At 56.3% G+C, this 9879-nt stretch overlaps 1 long non-coding RNA gene across 1 annotated transcript; it reads right to left on the bottom strand.

The window, feature by feature from the left end:
* Positions 1 to 694: 694 nt before the first annotated feature.
* LOC115272038 lies at positions 695 to 5501 on the bottom strand. The gene is made up of 3 exons (XR_003900213.1): positions 4716 to 5501; positions 3319 to 3442; positions 695 to 957 (listed from the first exon to the last, which is right to left on the bottom strand). It is a non-coding gene; the product is annotated as an uncharacterized LOC115272038 (long non-coding RNA).
* Positions 5502 to 9879: the final 4378 nt, after the last annotated feature.

A 9879-nucleotide genomic window follows, 5' to 3' on the forward strand; every position in this document is an offset into this window, starting at 1 on the left:
CGACTACCCGTTCACCCCACTCCCCACCCCCAGCTCTCAGCCCACTCCCCAAGGGCCTGCCCACCCTTAGACCCTACTCCTTTCCTTTTGCACGCTGTGTGTTTGTGTCTGCGTGTCGGTGTGAGTCTCTTCCAAGTTCTGGGGCCATGCAACCCCCGTCTTTGCCTTGTGTTTGGGTACTTGAGGAGGTTTCTTTTTTTTTAATTAAAAAAAATTTTTAACATTTATTTATTTTTGAGAGACAGATCATGAGCAGGGGAGGGGCAGAGAAAGAGGGACACACAAAATCAGAAGCAGGCTCCAGGCTCTGAGCTGTCAGCACAGAGCCCACACAGGGCTTGAACCCACGAACTATGAGACCATGACTTGAGCCAAAGTAGGATGCTCAGCTGAGTGAGCCACCCAGGCGCCCCTTGTGGAGGTCTTTTAAAAGCAGGATGTGCCCCAGCACATATGGGTTTATGAGTGTGGCCCCTTCGGATTCTAGCAAAGCCCTGGAGCCTTCCTGGGATGTAAGAACAGATTCGGGGTGGCATGGAGAGGGATCTAGCAGAGGGGGGCTGGGAGAGCTCCACCATCTGCCCGGTCCCACCTTCTACACCCCCCCCCCCCCCCCCCCCCCCCCCCCCCCCCCCCCCCCCCCCCCCCCCCCCCCCCCCCCCCCGCCAGGTGCTCCAGATTAACCCCCAGCACCACCAAAGAGGAATTGGAATCTGGGAATGGCTGATCCCCAGCTTGCATTTTAAAAAGGGGTCCATTTGCATCCTCCCTTCTCTGGGGAAGTCTCTTTCCTCGCCACCACCAGGGCCTTGGGAGTCTGAGCAGGTAAGCCTTGCTTCCTGGCAGGGGCCAGCCTCCAGGGGCTTGAGCTGGAGGGGACATCACAGCTTCCTCTGGGCTCCCCCAAGCCTTCTGTCTTTTGGGAAGGAGATGGGAACAGAGATATGCCTGCAAGTGCTGGAAGAGAAATCACAGTTGGCAGCAAGGTTAATTGGATGCAGTCGTAAGCTGGTTCCTGGGACAGGTATGTTAACGCTAAAGCATCTGAAAATGCCCAGAGCCACACAGAGGCATTAATAGCACCGGGGGTGTCCAAGGTCACACTGAGCAGCCCTCAGGAGGGGAAGGAAGGATCATTGGAGCAGGAGCCCCTTGCCCTTCACCCTGGCTCAGCCACCAGCTCTCTGCACCCTTTGAGAGAAGTCCAGCCTCTCTCTGGACCTCAAAAAACATCAGTGTGCAAAGAGGGGTCACCCGGTCACCCAACCGAAGCCTCTCTGTGGCCTGTGTGCTGGCCGTGTCATCATCATCTCCGTTTGTGGAGGAGGGAACTAGGGTTTCCTGAGGGGAAGTGACTTTTGCCACAGCTGGCAGTAATGGGTGGGCACCGGACCCCAACTCCAAGCTGAGAACCATACTTACTGGGCTGGACCAGAAGCCCTTAAGTGGCCTCTGCCAGAGTAGACATTTTCACTGGTGTCCACTAGGAGGCGCCCCCTGACTGCTTCTCCTTGCAACCAGGACCTAGATCCTTGGCAGGCAGTGTGGTCTCCCCTGGTGGTTTCTAAGCTAGGTGGAGCTGGAGGCCAGCTCCTGGGGCAAGGTCCGAAGGCACACTCATCTGCCATTCCCTTTCTAACCCACCCCAAGGGTGCGGGAAGGAAGAGAGGGTTCTCCAACCCACAGGGTGGTGAGAGCCCATTGGTTTCTTGGGAGCCTCATTTGCTATATTGGAATCAGAGGCTCAGAGAGCCTTAGCAACTTGCCAGAGGTCACACAGCCAGGTCTGTCGGATTCTAAAGGCTGGATCCCAGTCCTGGTTCAAGTGAGGCTCAGGGCAGGGACACTTGACTCAGCCTGCCACGTGGCCCGCAGCAAGCAGGAAGGTCCTGGTCAGATGCGGCCGTGAGCCTCAACGGTGACAAGGAGGCTGAGTCTTCCACAGAGCGTTCCCCCACCGCCCCCCAGTCACTCACGTGTCAAGAGCTCGGTCCTAGAGGTCAAGGCCGGGCATGGGAGCGTATGGGAGGGCAGGGATGAAGCCATCCGCTGGCAGCAGAGGCCTATCCTTGGCATGGGTGTCACTGTCTTTATCTGAATGTGGGTGTGTAGGAGGCGTGGGGAGCGGAGGGGGTCGCCCTGACTCAGAATTCAGACTTGTCAGGATATTGGAGGAAGGGGGGTGGAGCCCCTGGGGAGCTGGGGGAGGGGAGGAGAGACCTGTAAGGCTGCGGTGGGAAGGCTGTGATCTGGGGAGGGAGGAGCAGTGGCTCGGACAGGCTGATGCAGCGTGAGCTGGCGTGGAGCTGACTAAGAGGTGCTGTGGGACCCGGGAGGGGCTGGGCTGGCTGAGCGGAGGTGACAGGGACGTTGAATGTGGGGCCTCAGGGCTTGGCTTGCTGGAGGGTGGATGCTTCTCCACCACCCCTGCCAGGGAAGCGGGGGTGGGGAGCCCGAGGGTCCGCGGAGAGCACCCCGTTGCCTCCCCTGGGTTGCAGCCAGCCCTGCCCTCTTACCCAGGCAGGCCCTTCCTGGCTAGGACCCTCCCAGAGCCGAGAGTCTCTCCACCTCCTCCCCTGCACAGAGAGCTCTAACCCTGCCCACCGCACTCAGGTCAGCAGGCATTGGGGGGCGGGGGCGGGCCCAGGGCAGGGCTCTGGCTCGGGAGTCGGACGTGGGCACACCTAGGCTCCAGGGACGCAGTGGTGAGACCGTACGGGGCATGGGGGCACTGGCTCCCCCGGAGACCGATGAGTGAAGGGACCTCAGGTGAGGGCAGTCGTCCTGGAAAATCCCAGCCCTCCCTCAGGCAGGTCACAGAACCTGCTCTCCCAGCCTGGGGCCCTTCCCTCCCTCCCAGCAACGTGTCCAGGGGCACCTGACTCGAACAGGCTATAAATAGAGGGATGACGGAAGGCTCCAGAAGCCCAAGGGAGGGTTGGAGAAAGGGATTCTGATTCTCCTGAGAAGGGCCCGGTGAGGCTGCCTTGATAAGGCAACATTTCCGTGGTGAGTCTTCGGGGTTGAACCGGAGCCCCCCCCCCCGCCCCCCCGGCCCCCGCAGAGGCAGTCCAGAGGGGGCGTTCGGGCAGACAGCACAGTCTGGTGAAGAGAGAAGGGGAGCAGGCAGGCAGCTCAGAGTGGTTGGGCGAAGGCTGCATGAGGCTGTGGCAGGTGTGGAAACCCAATGGCCAAGGGCCTTGAAGGCAGGAATAAAAGCTTTGTTCTTGGGATCTGGGTCTTGCTCTCAAGGCAGTTCCAGTTTTGCGATGGAGAGTTGAGTGTCGCAGTAACAAACCGAGGGCTGGCCCAGGCTACCTGAGGCATAGTGACAGAAAGTACGTGGCTGTTCTTCCCCGGTGGGTTGTACCCTTTTGCCTCTTCTTCCTTCCTTTCTGCTGGCTGGAATATGAGATGTGATTGCTGGAGCTGGAGCAGCCATCTTGGATCATAGGGTAGATGCGACATGTTAAGGAGGACCGAGCAAGGAGAAGTGGATTCTGATATTTGCGAAGCTGCCGCATCATTCTTGGACTAGATTCTGCCAAATGTTGTTCTCTTGGGAGAAAAATTAACTTCTATACTGTTTGACACACTATTTCTTTGGGTTTTTCTACCACCTTTGACTGTATAGAATCCTAAACAACACTCAGGTCTAAAAATGAAATTAAAAAAAGGAAAACCCCAGGGACTTTACACCTCTTAAGCAATAACAACAGGCATGCTTGAGTCCCATTGCAGTATCATCCCTTGCTCTCTGGACCCTTTCCAGAGTCTTCCTTCCCTGTTTCAACAGGATATTTAGAAATGTGCTCTTAAAAAAAAAAGGCAAAGAGGGGCGCCTGGATGGCTCAGTTGGTTAAGTGTCTGACTTCGGCTCAGGTCATGATCTCATGGTTCATGGGTTCAAGCCCCACATCGGGCTCTGTGCTGATAGATCAGAGCCTGGAGCCTGCTTCAGATTCTGTGTGTGTGTCTCTCTCTCTCTTTCTGCCCCTCCCCTGCTGACGCTCTGTCTCTCTCAGTCTCTCAAAAATAAATAAACATTAAAAACAATTTTAAAGAAAAGGAAGGAAGGAAAGAAGGAAGGAAGGAAGGAAGGCAGGCAGGAAGGAAGGAAGGAAGAAGGCAGACATGCAGGAAGGAAAGAAGGCAGGAAGGAAAGAAAGAAGGGGGGAAGGCAGGAGGGCGGGAGGAAGGAAACGTGCTCTGGTCTGCAGTTAATGGCAGCATGGTGAGAGAGCTTGCTGTGCCAGCACCCGCCCCCCCCCACCGCGCTCCAGACACACCTGGTTCTCTGGATGTCGTGACCCCAGATGCCCACCTCCTAGCCTGAGACCCATGTGCTCCCAGAGGCACCAGAGATTTGAGCCACCTGCTGCTTGGGGAGTAAACAGGACACATGAGAGGAGCATGAGTGAACCCCCTTGGCATTCCCGGCCAAGGCCTGGGTCCTTTCCCAGCACACGGTTGTGCGTTCTCGTCTCTGCCACGGCGACATTGACAATCATGCTTAGAGTTCGCTCCTGTGAGAGGGACTGGACCAGGGCCCCGTCTCCTGCTTGGCTGAGATGGAGACAGCGGGGAGGGCAGCCCGTGGCTAAGGACTTAACCGAGCCCTTTAAGGGAGCAAGCTTCTCCGGGCGTCTCAGCGGGAGCCGTCCTGAGAGGCCGGGGCCCGCGCTGCACGGTCACCGCATGGTCTTGCCACTTACCAGACCCAGGGCGGAGCGGTGCCGAGAAAGCGAGGCAGCTGGGAAAACATTTCCCTCCGCCTTGCGCCTTGCGGGGCTCAGGTCAGGCCACTGTCTGTTTGTTTGCCTTCGGTGGAGGCTTCTGGGCTTCAGAGCTCGTTGGCCAGGCGGCTCCTGCGGAGGGAGGGCTGGGGGAGCGCTGGCCTGGGCTGCCACAGAGGCCGGGCCCACCCCTTCTCCCCCTTTTCTTGGATGCTGGGGGGAGGCCTTCCTGGTGGCGGAGGACACGGGTTCCCAGCATGGGGGTAGGGCTGGGGTTCAGAGGGCCCCGATGCCCTGGTGTGAATGAATGATTGATTGGAGCCAGCCTGCCTGGGTTGCCCTGAGAAGCTCTCTGAGCCTCAGTTTCCCCATCGGGACAAGGAAATTCATAGTCCTTTCCTCTCAGGACTGTCTTAAGGGTGAAATGACTAAACACATGTCCAGTCTCAGGATGGGCGCCTGGTGCATCGAAGGGGCCGCAAGACTATCAGCCGCCCGTCACATCATGTTATTGTTTGGGGGGAGGGGTTACGAGAGAGAGAGAGAGGAGGGACTTGCGGTGAAGGACCGAGCCTCGGAGGCGCCCCCTCAAAAGGGCTATCTAGCGCACGGCCCCCAAGCCTCTTCACTCGCTGTAAGGCTGTCTGACGACTCTAGCCCCTGCAGGGGTGGAGGGGGAGGGCTCATCAGGAGAGGCAGAGGAGCTCCGTGGTTTCAAGCACAGACTCGGGCCAGACTGCCTGGGTCTGAATCCAAGTTCTGTCTTTCCGGAACATTCCTCAGCCCCTTTGTGACCTAGTTTCCTCACTGGTGATGATGAAAGGGTCTCATTAGTGAGGTCATGAGGGCTGGTGAGGCCCGATGACAGCCTGGGGACAGTAGATCAGTCCAGCAGCGGCGGGGGGGGGGGCGCGGGGGGATGCAGACGGCTGTCTCAGGCCACGCCCAACTGGTACCCTTGAGGGACTGTGTCTGTGAGGTCCAGGATGGCCAGGAAGTGTGTGCGTGTGTGTGTATGTGTGTGTGTGTGTGTGTGTGTGTGTGTGTGTGTGTGAGAGGGAGAGAGAGAGAGAGAGAGAGAAAGGAGAGAGAGAGAGGAGCTGTACTCGAGGAGGCTGTCTGAGCTGAAGGGTCATACCTGAATGGCTGACACTGGGCTGGTGCCCATGAGGGACACAGGGCTGGGACACACTCCCATCCCTTCATCCTCTTTCCGTCCCCAAAAGGTCTGCATTTACTGCCCCATTCAGCAGATGAGAAACTGAGGCCCAGAGACCCAGGCGTGATGGTATCTCTCTGAGGCTTGACTGACCCTGACCCCGTCCCTGACCAGGGTGGAGCCCCTGCCCCCATCTCCGGGCTGCCTGCCGAGTGGGCCAGGCACGCTCTCCGACACCTGTCACCCCCTCCGGGGCCAATCTTCTGCCCCAACTCAGTTTCTCTTCCCACCTGCTGGCTCTGCCTTTGTCTATTTATCCCCCAAGAGTAGTGAATTGTAGTTCACGCCCACTCCGCCCTGAGACTTCAAAGACCCAGGGAAGCATCAGCAAGCCCTCCCCTTCTAGAATTTGTCCTGAACCCTGGGAGTGGGTCCTGGTCTGTGGCAGACACACTCCACCCCTAGAGAACAAGGAGAGATCTGCCTCAGAGCCAACCAGGAGGGCTTCCTGGAGGGAGTGGGCCTGGAGATGAACTTGGAAGAGGTGAGGCCCCTTTTCCAGGAGAACAACGCAGGGAAGGGAGCAGCTGCCGCGGGCTCTGGTGCCTGCGGGCCTGCATTCAAAGCCCAGCCTTCTAGCCAACCAGCGGGGTGACCCGCGCCTGGTAACTAACTTCTCTCCGCCTCCGTGTCCTCCTCGGAGCTGAGGCACAAAGAGTTGCTGGTGGAGGAGGCGTGCGGGTGTCCGGAGGAGTGGGTGGCCGTCCTGCGGGTGAAGCCGCTTGGAGAGCCGGGCGGCCGGGGCGGGCGGGCACTGGCGTGGCACTCCGTGCTTTCTTGAAGCATCTCATTCCCGTTTCCTGACCACCGCATTCGGCAGATCCTATGACTGTCCCAGGTTTCAAATGAGGAAGTGCACCCAGAGAGGTTTGCCGACTTGCCCAGTGGCGGCAGGTGGTAGGGTGGAGACGGAGAGCCTGGGGCCGTCTGACTTCAGAGCCTGTGCCCCTAACATTCTGGCCACTGGCTCTGACCCCCCTCTCAGGCTTCCCCGGCACTGAGAAGGGCAGGGGGCGACCTTCTCCATCATGCCTTGCGGCCCCAAGTGGCAGTTGCAGAGGGAAGGGTCCCTACAGGAGTCTAGCGTCCCCACTCGCCCTCTCAGAGATGGCCTTGACCCACCGCACCCCCCGGGGCGGTAAGGAGCAGGTCTGGGGCAGAAGCCCTGTCCTGGGGCTCATTTTCTTGCCTCTGCTGAGGGTGGGGGGTTTGTGGGGGAAGGAGCTGGGTCCCCAGTGCCCAGGCTCTGCAGACTAAATTTAGGCGCTGGGACATAGAAGGAACAAAGGTAATTAAGGGGTGTTGTGTCACTTTCCAGCTGCTTCTCACGTCCCCTGAGCAGTCACACGCCACTCGGGAAGGAGGAGGAAGCGTGGGTGACACGGAGGGGAGGGGCGGGAGGGGTGGATGGACAGTCCGGGAGGAGGGGGAGCCCACAGCCTTCACCCCGGGCTTGAGGGCTGCCCTTGATGCCCTGGGGCCCTGCGGGGGGCGGGGGAGGGCACAGGGAAGGAGGCGATTTTCAGCCAAACGTCCCAAGGGCTTGCTTGCTCCAGTGAACGTCACCCATTAGGTGGAAAATCCTGCCCTGAAAGCAATGACCCCCTGTCCCCGGAAGTGCTCCGCACAGGGGCACGTCCACCACCCGACCGCGCACAGAAAGGGACGCACTCCAGGCGTCTGTTCTCAGCAAGTCCTTCCAGCAACTCCCTAAGGAAGGCATCACCATTCCCATTTTAATTTTTTTTTTAGTGTTTTTATTTATGTTTGAGACAGACAGAGAGAGAGCATGAGAGAGAGAGAAGGAGGCACAGAATCCGAAGCAGGATCCAGCTCCGAGCTGTGAGTGCAGAGCCCAACACGGGGCTCGAATTCGCGAACGGTGAGATCGTGACCTGAGCCGAAGTCGGACACTCAGCCGACCGAGCCACCCCAGCACCCCTCGTTGCCATTTTAGAGGGGGCAAAACTGAGAAGTTGGCAGCTCAGGGCTGCACATCTGAGGCCTGGGAGGGTCTGCGTTCGAAGCAGGCGGCCCAGCTCCCAAGCCCACATTGTCAGCCATGGGCTACAGCGGATGTGGTCCACTACGGCCTGGCCAGTTACCGCTCTGCGGCCACAGAGTGATTACCCAGAAGGCTTTGCTGAAGGGGTGAAAAAGAAGGCACTTGAGGTGACAGGAGCCACCTTCGCAGAGGCCGAAGTGCACAGGCTGGTGTAGAAGCAGGCCCGAGGCTTTGTGTTGGGGTCGGGTCCTGACGGTTCCTGCCGTCTCCCTGTAAGTACCAAAGCCAGACCTGAATCACCCAATTAAAAAGTGGGCATGGGTTTGAATAAGCATTTCCCCAAAGAAGATATGCAAATGGCCAATAAGCGCGTGAAAGACGCTCAACATCATTAGTCATCAGGGAAATGCAAATCCAAGCCACCGCGAGATGCCACTTCACACCCACTGGGCTGGTTATAATCAAAGAGACTGACAGTAACAAGTGCTGACACTATGTGAGGAAATCAGAAGCCTGGCGCATTGCTGGTGGGAATGCAAAACGGTGCCGCCGCTCTGGAAAACATTTTGACAGTTCCTAGAAAAGTGAAACAGAGTTACCACCTGGCCCAGCGCTGCTACCCCTGGGTATGGGACCAGGAGAACTGAAAACGTATGTCCGAAAAAAGTATATATACACAGGGGCGCCTGGGTGGCTCAGTTGGTGAAAAGTCCAACTTGAGCTCAGGTCATGATCTCACGGTGCGTGAGTTCGAGCCCCACGTCGGACTCTGTGCTGACAGCTCGGAGCCTGGAGCCTGCTTTGGATTCTGTGTCTCCTTCTCTCTCTGCTCCTCCCCCCACCTGTGCTCTGGGTCTCTCTCAAAAACAAACATTTAAAAAAATGACACACAACAGTTCCTAGCAGCACTATTCATAAAAGGCTGTTGTGCAGTCTAAACGCCCATTGGCTGGTCGGGCCATATGCTGGAGTATCATTCAGCCCTATAAAAGGATGAAATTCTGTCACTTGCTGCAACCTGGATGAACCGTGAAGACGTCACGCTAAGTGAAATGAGCCAGACACCAAAGTCCGCATATTTGTATGACTCCATGTATATGAAGTATCCAGACAGGGCAAATTTATAGAAACAGAAAGTACACTGGTGAAATCCAGGGGCTGGGAGGAGGGGAGGATGGTAAGGGACAGTTCTGGGTGCAGGGTCTCATGGGCGGTGCGGTGGGAATGTTCTGGAATTAGGTGGTGGTAGTAGATGTATAACTTTATACATACACTAAAACCCGCTGAATTGTTCACTTGAAAAGGGTGAGCTTTATGGTATAGGGACTATATATCAATAAAGCTGTTATTAAAAAAAAAGGTCTGCCTCTAATATTTGCAAGAACGCCAATGGAGACCCACGTACCAGAGGCTTAAATATTTAAAAATAAAGCAAACAAGCTTTGGGATAAAATATGTTCCCTTCTCTTACCTTGATAAATATACATCCATAGTGGCAAAATGGAAAAGTATGTATGAAGTTATGGTTTTTATATGCTCAAAAGCTGTTATGTTTGGGTGTTCTGTTGATGGACCGGCTGTGTTTGGACAAGTAGTAAAATAAAGATATATATATAATTTATAAATTATTATAGTTTTGTTCCACAAAAATGTTCAGGCCTTCATTTCACCAAAATTACTAACTTGTGTTCTAGTAACAGGCATAATCATAAAAGACTAAAGAAATAAAATACAGGGGTCCCTGGGTAGTTCAGTCTGTTAAGTGTCCAATGCTTGACTTTGGCTCCAATCATGAGCTCAAGGTTTGTGTTGATGGTGTGGAGCCTGCTCGGGGTTCTCTCCCTCTTTCTCTATCCCTCCCCCATTCATGGGCTCGTTCTCTCTCAGAATAAATAAATAAACATTTAAAAAAGAAATAA

Source organism: Suricata suricatta, chromosome 11 (genome assembly GCF_006229205.1).
Source record: "Suricata suricatta isolate VVHF042 chromosome 11, meerkat_22Aug2017_6uvM2_HiC, whole genome shotgun sequence".
NCBI classification, from domain to species: domain Eukaryota; kingdom Metazoa; phylum Chordata; class Mammalia; order Carnivora; family Herpestidae; genus Suricata; species Suricata suricatta.